Raw genomic sequence first — 16,851 nt, forward strand, 5'->3', positions numbered from 1 at the left:
GCATAATCTGATTGCCTTGTTCGCTACGCCAGACACCTCCTTTAGGGACCAAATATTTGGATAAAGAGTGTCTGGGTTTTCCATGAACACCTCAGTACTAGTTACGTGGGGGCAGAAGCCGACGACTGGCCTACTTTCGGAATTTTATAAACAGACGCACTGAAGGTAATATTTTAAATCAAAACAATGCTATATAGTGCAAGTAACTTCGTCTTTATATTACAAACATGACAGGAGTACATTTACTCAAAGATTGTGTCCTTCGTACATTTGCCGGCCACGAGGCCAGCGCCTTTCATCACGCCATCATAATATTTTTCTGGATACCGATGTGCCTTGCCCTCTGGCGGTCCATCCTTCACCAGCTTCTCCGCATCTAGCTTGCCCCAATGCACCTTCGCACGAGCAAAGGCTCGGCGGGCACCCTCAATGCAAACGGACCGCTTGATCACTTCCAGCTGCGGACAGGCATTCACCATCCGCTTTATCAGCCCGGAGTAGCTGGCGGGCAAGGGCTCACCAGGCCACAGCCGGACTATGAAATCTTTCATAGCCACTTCAGCCGCCCTGTGTAGTTCAACCAACTGCTTCAGTTGGTCACTCAGTGGCACCGAGTGTTCGGCTCCAGCATACTGGGACCAGAACAACTTCTCCGTTGAGCTCCCCTCCTCGACGTGGTAGAACTCCGCAGCATCAGATACGCTGCATGGCAGATCTGCGAATGCCCCTGGAGAGCTCCGAATTCGGGTAAGTAAAAGAAATGCCTCCTCCACATGCTTTCTTTGCATAAAGAATGTCTTACCCGCTGCTATCTTCTTGGCCGCCTGGATCTCCTGCTGGGCCTTTGCGGCTTCGGCCTTGGCGTCTTTCATGCTCACAAGGGCCTTCGCAAGCTCAAACTCCTTTGTCTTGTAGTCACACTCCAAGGACACAAACTTCTTGCCGAGCTACTGGAGCTCTTGCTGTACCTCGCCCACCCTAGCATTCTGCTTTTCGCGCTCAATACGCTCCATGGCTGCCTTCTCTTCGGCCTCGGACAGCGCCTTCTTCAGGGATGCCACTTCGGTCGTGGCCCCTATTACCAAATCATGACACTTTCTTAGGGTCACCAATTTTTTCTATCCTTTATGATATGTGAATGGGGTATTACTCACCTTTGTTTTCTTCGAGCTACCTCTTCGTGAGGCCGAGCTCCCCCTGGGCCTGCTCCAAGTCCCGCTTGAGTCCGGAGACTTCCACTGTGTGGGCAGCAACGGCAACCAGCACCGCCTGTTTATTCACATGAACACCTTCTGTTAAAACTCCTGCGGATTATAATTGACCTATCGTTCCGAACACCAAACAGAGTATCAGGGGCTACTACCTATCGGGTGATAACTTCACACACTTTTTACTTGCCTCAAAGCCTGTTACAAGGCTGGTGCAGGCTTCGGTTAGTCCGCTCTTGGCGGACAGAACCTTCTGAATCACCACACTCATAAGAGTGCGGTGCTCTTCGTCCATGGAAGCGCCGCGAAGCACTTCCAGCAGACTATCCGACGCCTCTGGCGTAGCGGAAGTCATCGCCAGGGATGGCTCGCCCTCCTTAGCGAGGGGCTGCCTGCCTAAATCCGGAGCCTTTGGAGGCTCCGGTATAGTGTCTGGCTGGGAGTCTGACTTGCTGCGGCTTCCGTCGGCACGGTCTGCGGGGATCTTGCGCCCCGTGAGATCGGTGTCTGGGGTTTCGCCTTGAGGCGCCTCCGGAAATGCCTCCCCTGGCTCAGGGAGCCTTTGGGACAACACCTCTGTGTCGTCCGCAGGCCAAGTGGAAGTGGTCGTTGGGAGCGAATTCATCGCCGAATCGCTCAAAGACCCATCCGAAGAAGATACCTCAGGATGGGCCCTGGCCGAACTGCATATGTGTGTTCGGCGTTATAACAGACTATAAAGCAAAGTCGCACTAAAATACAACGGAAGTACAGATACTTACGATCTTACTGGGGGCTTCCCCCTGGGCAGCCACTCCTTGCTATAGGCGGCCGTGGTGGAGTAATCCGGAAGGGACGCCTTTCCCTTCTTGGGCGTCTTAGCCTCCCCGTCCGGGGCGGCCTTCCTTTTCTTCTCCTCCCAGTGCGGGGAGGTGGCATTTCTTCGTGATCATCTCCGCCTCCGTGGGAAGAATCTGCCTCGTCGTCCCCGGACGACGAGCCTATGACGGCCTTGCGCCGGGGACCCTTCCTGGTCCCCTGGGCCACCCTCTTAGACCCTCCGGCCTCCCTGGATGGGGCGGCCCTCTCTTTCTCCTTCTCCTCCTCCCCTTCATGGGAGGAATGTGCCTCGTCGTCTTCGAACGAGGTGTCCAGTATAGCCTTGCGCCGGAGACCCTTCCTGGTCCCCGGGGCCTTCTTCTCGGCCTTCTTTTCTGGCGCCTTGTATGGCGCCGGGACTAGCATCTCCGTCAGGAGAGAGGTCGCCGGACCTTCTGGCAACGGAGCCGGACAGTCGATCCGCTTCGCCATCTCCACGTACTCCTGATTAAGTACACACAATAACTTAGCATCTTCCCATGAGTATGCTGGGAAAGCTACCCCTGGTGATGGTTAGAAAACCCACCGGACGGGGGGACTGCTTGGTGTGGAGTCCCCGGTCCTCGGACGTGGGAGGAGGTGTTTCGGTACCCTTAAACAGCACCTTCCATGCATCCTTAAGTGTCATGCCGTAGAGCTCTCGGAGTGTCCAGTGTTCGGCCGGGATGAACTCCCACAGATTAAAAGCCCGTCTTTGGCACGGAAGAATTTGGTGGACGAGCATGACTTGGACTACGTTGACAAGCTTGATGTTCTTGTTAATCATATTTTTGATATAGTTTTGAAGTCCGGTCAGCTCCGCAGGCTCGCCCCAGGCCAGACCCTTCTTCTCCCAGGAGGTGAGCTGCATGGGAATTCCGGATCAGAATCCGGGGGCCGCCGCCCAGTTGGCGCCGCGCGGCTCAGTGATGTAGAACCACCCCGATTGCCACCCTTTCACGGTCTCCGCGAAGGAGCCGTCAAGCTAGGTGATGTTAGGCATCTTGCCCACCATGGCGCCTCCGCACTCCACTTGCTGGCCCCTCATGATATTCGGCTTCACGCAGAAGGTTCGTAGCCACAAGCCGAAGTGAGGCTTGATGCGGAGGAAGGCCTCGCACACAACGATAAACACCGAGATGTTGAGGACGAAATTTGGGGCTAGATCATGGAAATCTAGCCCGTAGTGGAAATCCCAGTCCATGGATGAAGTGGGCAAGAAACACGAGCCTCTCGTGGGGCTCTGGAGTTGGAATGATCTGCCCTGCATCCGGTAGCCGGTGCGCGATGTTTGTGACCAAGTATCCAGCCGCCCGAAGCTTCGCAATATGCTCCTCCTTCACAGTGGCGGCCACCCACTTGCCTCCTTCTTCGGACATGTTTGGTTGTGCGGAGAAGGCATGGACTTGGGCGCTGGAGCTCGAGGAAGCAAGAATGGATTAGCAAAAGAGGAAGAAGGCATGGGTAAAAATGGGGAGCCCTTATCCCTTTATAGAGGCGATGAAAGCGATGCGCCTCCCCACTTGCCCGTTGAGGGCCACTTATTTCCCAAGCGCCACGATAGCTGGCGCGGTTGGGTTACCCATACCCGTATTGATGGGAATCCCATGATAAGGGGACATGATCTCTGCTTTGACAAGACGTGCCGAGGAAACCGCCTCCGCAATGTGCGCTCTGGCTGGTTGTGGGAAAACGGTTCGAATAAGAAACCGACCGTGGTGTCATGTCACACCATACAAAAGTTGTCAGCAAATTACATTTGTGAAACATTATTTTCTCTACGGTGGTATGCGAAGATCATCTTGCAGATCCGGACACGATTCAAGTGTTCGATAATTACTTTGGAGTATTCGGAGATGGAACCCGCCTTGCAATGCCAAAGACAATCTGCGCGCCGGACTCATCGTCATTGAAGCCTGGTTCATGGGCTACTGAGGGAGTCTTGGATTAGCGGGTATCCGGACAGCCGGTCTATATACTTTGGCCAGACTGTTGGACTATGAAGATACAAGACTCAAGACTTCGTCCCGTGTCCGGATGGGACTCTTCTTTGCGTGAAAGACAAGCTTGGCGATTCGGATATTATATTTCCTTCCTTGTAACCGACTCCATGTAAACCCTAGCCCTCTCCGGTGTCTATATAAACCGGAGAGTTTAGTCCGTATGAGGACGATCACAACATTCATAATCATCATAGGCTAGCTTCTAGGGTTTAGCCTCTACAGTCTCGTGGTAGATCAACTCTTGTAACACTCATATCATCAATATCAATCAAGCAGGAAGTAGGGTTTTACCTCCATCGAGAGGACCCGAACCTGGGTAAACATTGTGTCCCTTACCTCCTGTTACCATTAGCCTTAGACGCACAGATCGGGACCCCCTACCCGAGATCCGCCGGTTTTGACCCCGACAACGGTCGCTTGGGAAAGTCTTCAAGAAATGATGATTCCTTATCTCGTGACTACAAAAAGAGAACTTGCCACAAATGCAAGAAACCTGGTAACTACATGTCTGATTGTCCTCTGTGGTAAAAGGAATCAAAGAAGAAGAAGCACAAAGATGATGATTTTTATGACTCAAAGAAGAAGAAGAAATCTTCAAAGTCTTCATCATCAAAATCTTTAAAGTCTTCATTTCACAAGAAGAGCAGTTCCAAGAAAGCCCGGACATTCATTGCCAAGGAAATGGACTCTGAAGCTGAATCTGAGGACAATGTGGAGGAGGAGGAATCTGAGGAATCATACTATGGTGTGGCCAGCTTAGCCCTCGCTACGGCTTACGTCAGCAAGTCCATCTTCAACACTGAAGGAAATTACCTCCCCAAATCTACTGACAAAAGCTTCGATGACTATGCTCCCACCTACTGCTTCATGGCAAAAGGTGCCAAGGTACTCAAACATTCCCCCTCTGACTCTAGTGAGGATGAATCTGATGACAATCTCAAGCCTAGCTATTCCAAACTTGCTAAAATTGCTGTTAAACAACAGAAGTCTTTAGAAAAGATTCAAAATCAACTAGACAGAAGCGATAGCCTGTTGGGTGAGGAATTGAATCGAACCAAGACTCCGACAGATAATCGTCAGAGACTTCAAACTAGGTTTGACAACCTTCAAAATCATCATAACACTCTCTTAACTGATCATGACAAGCTTTCTTATGAATTTCTTCAGAGAAAGCAAGATCTTGAGAAGTTAAAAGTGAGTTATGAGTATCAATGACAATAATGCAGGGCTGAAGGAATTGTATGTGACAGGCATTTACAAAAGCCCCAAAGGGCATCAGACTCTATGTGATGTGCTCAAAAAGCAGATCTTGAACAGGAACCCTAGGAAATAGGGTATTGCCTTTGAGAGGAAACTCAATGCTGATGGGACCTATTGGAAACCTGAGCAGTATCCCAAACCCCATGGGTTGCTGCGAAAGGACCTCCTGTAGATCCATGCACTTTGTCTGGCTTTACCTGTGATTCTTCATATTCCTCTGATGAGTCATTTGACTCCAATTATAAACTGTTTAAGTATCAGAATGGTGAAGTATTTGCTCGATATGTTGGAACTAACTGCAGGAACGGTCCCTCTATGAAGAAAATCGGGGTTCCTAAAAGACGCCTTGAAAATATTCAGGTGAATGTCATCATGACACCACCCATGAAGAATAGAATTTCTTTCGTCAAGGGTAACTGACACGTGGCATCCACCGTAACGGGTCGCCGTTAAGCTATTGGGTTCCGCTTTGGATCTGATAACCCGTTAACAGCCCGGACCATTGGGGATTTTCCACGTGTAAAATTCTCAATGCTCAGAGGAACCACATGTCGGCTCACCATTGGGATAGATGTCATCCACTCATTGGACCGAAGGCACCTATGATACATCGACACATGGCATGGCCCAACAGAGGCCCATTCTGGTGAAAAGGCCAGCCCGTTTGACTTGGTTAAAAGGTAGCAAGCCAGCCCACGGAAAGCTTGTTAACGGCATGTTCGCATATAGCCCATTTACAGCTCACAAAGTCACGGCCCGTTACGGCCTATCCGAATTAGGCCCAGTAGCGTCATCTGGGCCAACCAATATGATTCCCGCCCGTTGTAACTTCCGGCCCATGTATGTCCCATGACGTCTTTCGACCCATATGAGGCCCTTTGTAACTCTTGGCCTATTAACGTCCTGTGGTGAAACTGGCCCATAATGAACAGTGTATCGCTTTATACCCATTAACGGACCATAATCCCATTGGGCCATTGAGGGAGTCCTAGATTAGGGGGTATCCAGACAGCCGGACTATATACTTTGGCCAGACTATTGGTCCGTGAAGATACAAGACTCAATACTTCGACCCGTGTCTGGATGGGACTCTACTTTGCGTGGAAGACAAGCTTGGCTATCCGGATGTTAGATCTCCTTCTTTGTAACCGACTCTATGTAACCCTAGGCTCCTCTGGTGTCTATATAAACTGGAGGGTTTAGTCCGTAGGACAGGAACAATCATAATCATCATAGGCTAGCTTCTAGGGTATAGCCTCTACGATCTCGTGGTAGATCTACTCTTGTAATACTCATATCATCAAGATCAATCAAGCAGGAAGTAGGGTATTACCGCCATCGAGAGGGCCCAAACCTAGGTAAAACACGTGTCCCTTGCTTCTTGCTGCCATTAGCCTTAGACGCACAGTTTGGGACCCCCTACCCGAGATCCGCCGGTTCTGACACCAACATTGGTGCTTTCATTAAGAGTTCCTCTGTGTTGTCGCTACAAGGCTCGATGGCTCCTTCAATCATCAACAACAACGCGGTCCAGGGTGAGACTTTTCTCCCTGGACAGATCTTCGTGTTCGGCGGCTTCGCACTGCGGGCCAATTCACTTGGCCATCTGGAGCAGATCGACAGCTACGCCCCTCGCTATTAGGTCAGGTTCGGAAACTTGAACTACACGGCCAATATCCGCGGAGATTTGATCTTCGACGGATTTGGGCCTACGCCAGGAGCGCCGAACAGTCACGATGAGCATGGCTTTGACCTGCCGTCAGAAAATACTCGGGATATCGCACCTGCAAGAGCCCAGGACCTAAATCCGGGGCAGATCCCGTCGTCTGAGGACGGGTGGATGGACCCCACCCTGGAAGCCGCATACTCATCGGCGGTAGAGCCGAACATGGACTCCACCCCCAAGGAAGTCTATGTCACTGGACCCCCGGACTTGTGTCCGGCTGTAGGTTCCAGACCGCGTGCCCCCGAGCCCGCAGAATCTGGTTGGCTTCTGGTAATGGAGTTCACCGCTGCAGATATCTTCCAGCACTCACCCTTCGGCAACATGTTGAATTCATTAAAGTCTCTCTCTCTTTGTCAGGAGACTCTTGGCCGAACTATGTCTGGCTCGAGTGGGAAGCAGGCGACGAGGAAATTCGTTGCCCACCCACCACCCATTTCATTGCCACTATCGATGATTTGACCGGCGTGCTTGAATTCGACTCTGAAGACATCGACGGCGTGTGTTGAGGATATAACTACTAAGTATAAACCGCCCAGGAGGGGCCGGTTCATGCTCAATTGTATTGAAGCCCATGAAGACAAAGATGGCGCTTGACTAATGAAGCTTAGAGGCCCAGAGCCCAAAGGCGGATTAGGGCCCATAGTTGTAAACCGCCATAGTTGTATAAACTTGTATTGTAAGTCAGGAAAGGGGGGAGACCGAGCCAGACAGTTGTATGAGCCGGCCTCGGGACTCCGTAAACCGGCCGGGCGTCAACCTTTGTATATAAAGGGACGACCCGGCGGCGGTTCAGGAACAGGAAACAACAACTCGAGACTCAGGCAAAGCGTATTCGCTCTGTCATGGTGGGCGCACGACAGATGCAAAGGGATGGCTAAAGAGAGGAGGAGGCTTGAGGGCGCTGGTGGGCTCCAGAGGCGAGTTGGCATGCGCGGGCACGGGACGCCGGACATACCCAGGTTCAGGGCTCTCCGGAGAGATAACACCCCTAGTCCTGCCGAGTTTGGTTGGATGATTGATAGTACAATGTTGCTCCTGGAGCTGTGTGGAGGAGGAAGGAAGCTGGCCAAGGCTTGGGCTGCTCCTTCTCCCTGTTACTGCTGTTGGGTGGCTAGTCCTATGCTTACTCGTGCTTCTGTTTCTACCTTTTTGTCTCTGTGTGTCGTGCCCCTATGGGCGTGGGTTCCTGGGGGTTTTATAGATCAACCCACCCAGGGTTACAATGGTAATATGCTGAGTCGGTGGGTCCGTATTGTCGGTTTCCGGGACACCGAGCTGGGTCCCGCTTGTGGGCTTGTGGTTCGTCGGGTTCCCCTAGGCGCGGGCCCCGCGTTCCTAGGGGACTATATTCCGTCTTGTCGATCGTCAGGGCGTGGCTGAGTCGAGTCGTGTACAGTGCTCTCCGTCAGGCCGCCGCTTGCTGTCATCAGCGGTGAGGGCGGGAGCACTGTTGCCACACCAGCCTTGGTCAACGGGTAGGTGAGGGGCACTGTTGCCACGCTCCGGCTGACCATAGGCATGGGTGGAAACACTGTTGTCTTGGTCATCGGTAGTTCAGGTCTCGTCTCATCGTACGGCCTAGATGGGACGGGGAGCCGACCCATGGCTGGGTTGCCGTGGACGCCACGGGTGGGGTTGGCTTGCTGTGGAAGCCTTGGTTGCACCGGGTCGAGTTGTCTTGCGCCAGTTACTGTGGCCGGGTTGACATACCTTGCCATGTCGGGGAGTTTGGCCGAGTCGCGGGCCCTGCCGGGTCGAGCGACCCGGCCAGGCGCGTGCCGGCTTGCGGGGCGATGTGGGCCCCGCTGTTTTTGAAAAGGATCCGGGTTCCGTTGCCTGCCCGGGGTTCATCCCCCCGACAGTAATCCCCGAAGCTGTGAAGGTCCGTCGTCTTCTGATGAGTGGGCCTTCGCAGTTTCCCCCTTGAGCAAGGCGGATTCTGCGAGCGTCGGGTCCGACAACAGCCATTGTGTGCCGGTTTTCTCGGAAATCGGATCGCGACATCCCGGCCGTGGCGAGAACGGAGGAGTCTGTCGAATCTTGAGGTGATCCCTTGGGCTTCGCGCAGGTGCCACGTGGCGCCCGGAAGTCGGAGGGGCCTGGCAGGCCACGCGCGTGACGGGACCGGGCGACGGGCCGGGGACCGCCACCGCGCGCCCTTGGGCCACGCGCGCGGATTTATTGTGGCGTCTGGGGCCCGTTGCAATTCCTTGAGCAGTTAGTGCGCGCGTACGTGCACACTTATTGCAGGGTAGTGGAACGGGTGCGTGCAGACGATCCCACTTCCCCACGTTTGAACCGGGGCTTATAAATTGAGGGGGGCAAGCGGGCGGCGGACACCATTCTCGCTCACGCCCTCCTGTCCTCCGTCTCGTGCTCTGCTCTTTGCCACCGACGCACAGCTGCATCCGCAGACCTGAGCAGAGCTTCCTCCATCGCTTGTATTCTTCTTCCTACTTTTATCCATGGCGCTGTCGTCAGGCTCCTGGATGGGCTCCAACGTCACCACCGAGGACATCACGCGGCTTCGAGCTTCGCGGCGCTTGTCGTGGGAGACGGACGTTGGCGTCCTCCTGCCGTGCGGCGAGCAAAGGCCCCGGCACGAGGGGCAGGAGCGCGTCGTCTTCCTTACTCATTTTGAGCGCGGGTTCGGGCTGCCGGTGAGCACCTTCTCCTGCGCCTTCTTGGAGTTCTTCGGGCTTCAACCACACCATCTTGGCGCTGGTGCCATCGTTCAGCTCTCTGGCTTCGTGACCCTGTGTGAGGGGTACCTGGGGGTCGAGCCGACGATCGACCTCTGGGCGCGCTTCTTCTCCTTGAAGCAACAGGGCCCGTCGGCTGGGGAGTTCGGCGACTGCGGCACCGCCATCATCTCCAAGCGATCGGGGGCAGATTTCCCCAAGATCCCGCTCGAGGATTCTGCCAAGAAGTGGCAAAATTCTTTCTTCTACGTCCGCAACCATGGAGCGGACCATATCAACCTTCGGCCCTTCGTCATCGCGCCGCCGCGGGCGACGACGAACTGGGGCTACTCGCTCCGGCGCCCGTCGCAGGAGATCATCAACCTCTGCAAGCGGGTGACGGTGATGAGGACGCAGGAGGGGCTCATCGGCACGGACCTCCTCGCCGCGTTCATCACCCGCCGGGTCCTTCCGCTTCAGAGGCGCACCTGCCTCATCGGCGAGATGATGGGCCTGCAGGACCCCAATCTGATGGGGTCGACACGGCTGTCTGTGGAGCAGGTCGCGCACAGCGTCAACGACATCTCCAAGGCCAACCTTGGAGAGGATTGGCGATTCGGCAAGGCTCTGTATAGCCAGCCGAACCGGGCGCCGCAGGTGAGTGTCTGGTCTTCTTATTTTGCCACCGCACATCTTCTTGTTCATCCCGACACGACGCGGGAGATTCTCTTGAACGCAATCCGGCACATTACGCCCCGGCTCCGATGCAGGTGGCGCCGGTGGCACCAGAGGAGCCCGCGGCCCGAGACGGCGAGGAGGTGGCCGAGTCCGACGCCGGCGCCGGGTGCCGAGCCAGTAAGTCTTGCATGTTTCCTTCTTTATTTTGTCTTGAATTGTTGATCATGTCGCGGTGAAGGCGATGCTGACGCCGGTTGTTGGTGTAGCGGCATTGGGCAGGGGAGGTGGCGACGCGGCCGGAGTCGGGTCCTCGCATGGGGGGCGCCGAGCCGCCCACTTGGAAAGGACAACATCGCGCCGCGACCCCGTGGATCAAAGCGTGCGGCGGACCCGGCCGAGCCTGGGAGGCCGGCCAAGAAGAAGTGCGGGAGGCCGACCCCGGTCCCAGTCTTGACTCACGCCTGGATTTCTTGAGCCAGTCTTGTCTCTTTTTGCTTATTCTGCCTTCTTCTTCAGGTCGCCCATCGCGCTGGCGAGGGTGGCGGTGGAGGCTGCGGCCGCCGAAGGGGCCGCGTTCTGCAGGAGCTGGTCCAACCTTGCCGGCCTAGCCGGGGAGGAGGGATGGGGCGACTCGAACCTCGGCCTGGACCAGGACGATGCTGAGGCCTTAGCCTGGCGGGACAGGAATCGGGCCAAGGCGGAGCTGGAGGCGGCATCAGTCCAGGCTTGGACCGACGCGGCGGCGGCATGGGCGCGATCCGGCGTGGAGCCGGCCTGGCGCGAGATGCCGGAGGGCATGGTGGTGGCGGCGACGGTTTTTGAGCCATCGTCGATGAGGGAGCGCGGCCGTGGGGGCCGGGCTGAGGTGGTGATCCTCGACCAGCAGGTCGTGGAGGTGGGGGGCGATACTGCACCGCGAGCCAACGTGGTCGAGCGCGTGGGGGCTGATGGTGGTGGAGGCGGCGGCGTCCTGGAGGAGACGCCGCAGGCGGCGGTGCCGGAGGCGCCGTCGGCTATGGAGGAGGCACCGCGGGCGGCGGTGCCTGAGGTGGCGACGTAGGGCGTTCCGGCGTTCGGGTCGCCGTCGATGCCGGGAGGGGCGTCGGAGGAGATGCTGGCCGCGTTGCAAGCGGCCAGTGGGGGGCACGCCTTGGTGCCCCGGTAGGGCGTGCGCCGAGCTGCCATGCCGCAGCCCGCGCGGAGCGGGGGCGCGGCCGTCTTCGGGCCTCAGACCCAGGAGGAGGCGGCGCTGGATGCCGTCAGCCGCCGCCTGCGAGGCCGGACGGAGCGGCTTGAGGCCTTCGCCCTGGTCGAAACGGAGCGGACGTGCGACCTGGAGCACGTCGTCCTGGTAAGTCCTTCTTCTTTGGTTTCCTTGTAATTTCTTCATTGTGGGGGCGTGCCAGCGCACCCACTAGGTGTAGCCCCCGAGGTTCGGGCCAACTACGTAGTAGTTGGGTCGAATCTTTAGATCGCCGGGCCTTCTTCTGACTTTTGTCTTCTTTCAGCATCTTGACACCTTCCGGGTTGCCGCCTTCAACCGCCTCCTGGGCAAGCATCAGGAGCTCAAGGAGCAACTTGCTGCTAAGGAGGAGGAACTTCACGTCGCCGCAGGTACGTTCGTGCTCTTTTCTAGTGGGGGCGCGCTAGCGCACCCACTGGGTGTACCCCCGAGATTCTGGCCAACTGTGTAACAGTTGGGCCAAATCTTAAGTCTTGTCCTTTTTTCTTCTGCTGAATTCTTCTTTTTTGCAGCAGAGGTGCTAACTTGGTGGACCCAGCTGCTCCGAGCTGGTCACCATCATGACCGGCTTGTTGCCAACACCGGTCGTCTTGGCGTCGAGGCGGCGCAGGCGAGGGCGGAGGCGGCCGCGGCCCGGCGGTCTCTTGACGAGGCCAACCGGCTGCATGAGCAGCTGGCGGGTCACAAGAGCCGCCTCGAGGCCGAGGTGGAGCTTCTGAAGGCGGAGGCCGCCAAGGTGATGGAGACGCAGCGGGCCCTGGCCGAGGTGGACCAGCAGCGCGGCCAGCTGGCCAATGACAAGGGCCGGCTCCAGGCCGAGGTGGGTCGCCTGTGGGAGCGGGCCGCCGTGGCCGAGGAGGCTTGTCAGGACGAGACTCGCCGCCGGGAGGCGGCTGAGAAGGCGGCCGAAGACAAGGACGTCGAGCTAAAGGAGGCCCTTGCTAAGGCGGCCGATCTGGAGAAGGCACTCGGGGAGCGCGACCACGTCTTGGAGCGAGAGCGGCGTGGTACGTTGCTCGAGGCACAGCACCTAGAAGAGTCGTTCTCCAATAAGTGCCGCTTCTTGTAATTTGCCGGGTTGGGACCCGACTTTTCTTCCTTGTAGTTCTTCTAATCTTGCTTCTTCGTTTTGCGGCAGGGGCCTTCCCGGAGACGCAGCGGCTGGCGGAGGAAGCCGTCCGCTACCGACGCGACCCGACCGGCGTTGTCGGGTCTGGGACGGATCCGCGGGTGGCCTGGACCTTCCCGGAGATCATTGCCGCTGTAGAGGCCCGCCTGCGGGTCCTGGGGACGCAGATGGAGCAGCTGTCCCAGGCTGGCACCGCGATGACGGCGGCCCTATGGCCGGACTCCGTCCATCCGCGCAGCTTCTCGCGCCTGGCGCGCTGGTTGGAGATGGGCCCGGACCGTCTTGGCGAGTGGCGTGTTTCCGCCGCCCGTGCCGGTGCCGAGATGGCGCTTCGGTTCGCACTGTCTTGGAATCCGGATCTTCAGCAGGACGCGCTGATGGGCCAGCGCGCTGGTTCGGAGCAGTTGCTACAGGAGCAAGCCGGCCGGATCGCCTCCCGGGCCAGCTACATTGTCGAGTTGGCCTTCCACGATGAGTTCCATCCGGAGCGGATGGAAGACGGCAGGGCCATGGATGGCGATGACTATGGCTTGCTTCTCCATGACCCGGAGGGGAGCTCGGAGGAGACGGGCGTCTACGGCGACGCGGATACTGAGGAGGACACCGGTGTCACGCCGGACCGGAGGCCGTCAGAGGAGGGCCGTCGACATCGCGACGCGGCGCTCGTGATGCCTGAGATGCTTTATGCAGAATCTGGATAAGTAGCAGGTCCACCCACCCACTGGGGGTTGTTTTAGGGTGTAATGAACTCGGGCCGTGGGCCTTTGTTTCAAATATTTGTGTGTGAATGTCGTGAGTGCTTTTTTGCTCTTTGCCTTCCGCTTTTTCGACCCAATTTCATATGTTTTTCCTCTCTAAAACCTCCCCCTCCCCCCGCGAGTCAGACGGCCGAGGCTCCGGTCCATGACAAGGGGTTTGATTCTGCGAGAGGTGCACGCAGGACTTGGGTCCTTAGAAGCGTTGAGAGAGAGCGAAACACCCACTGGGCCGGCTGGCGGCAATCCGGCTTGGCCGGTTGGCGAGCATCCGGTCGTGCGGCTACTTGTTTGATGAGTGACGGGCCGGGTTGGTCGACCCGATGACCTTTGACTTAGTGTATGAATCGTAAAGGAGCTTTGGCCCATTGTGCTTGCCCGCCGACAGCCAAAGCTGGATCTGCGGTTTTAGGGCGAAGTGGGGGACCGCGGTGTCCCAACATTTTCAGGAATCACCAAGTAAGGCGGCGGGGTGGCGACCAAGCCGGCCTACCCCCGAGCCCCCGTGTCGAGCTTAGTCGAGCCGGTGGCCGGGTTCAGTGGTAAAGTGATGCAGATAAATATGGACACAATAAATTGGTCGACAAAAGGTAGCCCCTGAGTTTCGTTCGGGGACCTCGTAGTTTCATGTGTTTACAAAAGGTGACGATACATACACTCGTGCGGCGGGATGATGGTGGTCGGGTCGAGCTGAGAAGCCCCTGGGCCGGGTTCAGCGGTCCTCGAGCCGACTTGGGGTGCGGCCGGGTCGTCTGGAACATGAATGGACTCGGAGTCCGGTGATGGCTTGACGGACGGCTTGCGCAGGTGCTCGAGGGAGACGCCGGACAAGATGGCTTGTCGTGACGAGGCGATCTTGGCGAGCATGTTGGCAGCTTCGTTCTCCGCGTGCGGGACGTGGAGGAACTCGCAACCCTCAAAGGATCCGGACAGCTTCTAGACGAGGAAGCGGCAGCTTGCCATGTTGGAGTCGCGGGCGTCCCATTCGGTGGAACACTGCTGCACCACTAGGTCCGAGTCGCCGTAGCACCGGATGCGCCGGATGCCGAGTTCCTTGGCAAGCCGGAGGCCGTGCACAAGGGCTTCATACTCAGAGACGTTGTTGGAGGCGGCGAAGTGGATCTGGAGCGCGTAGCGGAGCCGGTCACCCTTCGGGGATGACAATATGATGCCGGCCCCTAAGCCGAGTCGCATCTTGGACCCATTGAAGTGCATGCGCCAATGCGTCGAGTTACGAGGCAGTGGCAAGTACTGGGTCTCGGTCCAGTCGACGAGGAAATCGGCTAGGGCCTAAGACTTGATCGTGGTGCGGGGCTCGTAGAGGATGGTGTGTCCGGCTAGCCGGATCGCCCACTTGGCGACCCGGCCGGAGGCGTCCCGGCACCCGATGATTTCCCCGATAGGCGTCGTGCTAAAGACGGTGACGACGTGCTCTTGGAAGTACTGCTTCAGCTTCTTGGCGCTGAGGTACACGCCGTAACACATCTTCTGGTAATGCGGGTAGTTCTGCCTGGAAATGGAGAGCACCTCGCTCAGGTAGTAGACTGGTTGCTGGACGGCTTGGATCTTTCTCTTCTCTGGTCGCTCGACCACCAGCACCGTGCTGACCGCCCGCGAGGTCGCGGCTATGTAGAGCAACAACGGCTCCTTGTCGGTTGGCGCGGCCAGGACTGGTGTGGTGGAGAGCATGCGCTTAAGGTCTTGGAAGGCCTCGTCTGCCTTGCCGTTCCACTCGAATGAGCTTGTCTTCTCCATTAGCTGGTACAGGGGGAGCGCCCTCTCGCCCAACCGGCTTAGGAACTGGCCGACCGAGGCCAAACACCCTGTGAACTTCTGGACATCGTGCAGCCGAGTCGGCTTGCGCATGCGCTCGATGGCCTTGATCTTCTTCGGGTTCACCTCAATGCCGCGTTCCGAGACGAGGAAGCCGAGTAGCTTTCCGGACGGGACGCCAAAAACACACTTTTCCGGGTTGAGCTTGACCTAGTATTCGTGGAGGTTGGCGAATCTTTCCTTCAAATCATCGAGGAGTGTGAGGTGCTGCTTGGTCTTCACCACAATGTCATCCACGTACACGTGGATGTTGCGGCCGAGTTGCGGCAACATGCATTTCTGCATGCAGTGTTGGAAGGTGGCACCGACGTTCTTCAATCTGAATGACATGGTGATGTAGCAGTACACCCCAAAGGGCGTGATGAAGGACGTCTTCAGCACATCGGCCGGGTCCAGCATGATCTGGTGGTAGCCGGAGTAAGCGTCCAGGAAGGACAGGAGCTCGCACCCGGCAGTCGAGTCGATGACTTGGTCGATCCACGGGAGAGCGAACGAAATCTTGGGACAAGCCTTGTTGAGGCTGGTGTAGTCGATACACAAGCGCCAGGTCTTGTTCTTCTTCAGGACGAGGACTGGATTGGCCAACCACTCGGGGTGAAATACTTCCATTATGAAGCCGTCCGCCAAAAGCTTAGCGACCTCTTCACCAATGGTTCTTCTCTTCTCTTCAGAAAATCATCGGAGGGGTTGACGGACAGGCTTGGCGTCCTTGCGGACGTGAAGTTTGTGATCGGCGTACTTCCTCGGGATACCCGACATGTCCTTGGGAGTCCATGCAAAGATATCCCGATTCTCACGGAGAAAGTCGACGAGCTCGCCTTCCTATTTGCTGTCGAGGCGGGCGCCTACGACAACGTACTTGCTGCAGCTTGGGTCTTCAGGGTTGAGCTTCACTTTCTTGGTCTCCTTGGAGGGTTTGAAGGCAGCCTCGTTGGCCGGGTCCGAGGTCGGGATCGACGCATCGGAGGCCTCGCCTGCCAGGGCGACGATCCGGTCAAGTTGGCGCCGCTCCGCAGCAATGACCAGCAACTCGGCCAGCTTGGCACCATCTTGGGCGCACTCCAGAGACTTGCGGTAGTCGCCGGTGATGGTAATGAGGCCCTTGGACCCGGCATCTTCATCTTCAGGTACGCATAGTGGGGAACCGCCATGAACTTGGCGAGCGCAGGCCGGCCTAGCAAGGCATGATATGCGCTGGATAGGTCCACCACCTCGAACCAGATCGGTTCATGCCGGAAGTGGCTGCTCTCGCCGAACAGGACATCGAGCCGGACCCGGCCAATGGGCGAGCAGGAAAGGCCGGGCACGATGCCGTGGAAGACTGTCCGGGTTGGCTCTAGGTCCTTGGCCTTGAGGTCGAGCTTGGTAATCGTGTCGTGGTACAGGATGTTGATGCTGGTGCCGCCGTCGATGAGGACTCGAGAGAACTTGCATGTGCGCCACGTGACGATGGTGGGGTTGAGGACGAGGGCATATCCACCCGGGCTCGGCATGACCG

Source organism: Triticum aestivum, chromosome 7B (assembly GCF_018294505.1).
Source record: "Triticum aestivum cultivar Chinese Spring chromosome 7B, IWGSC CS RefSeq v2.1, whole genome shotgun sequence".
Lineage (NCBI taxonomy): Eukaryota > Viridiplantae > Streptophyta > Magnoliopsida > Poales > Poaceae > Triticum > Triticum aestivum.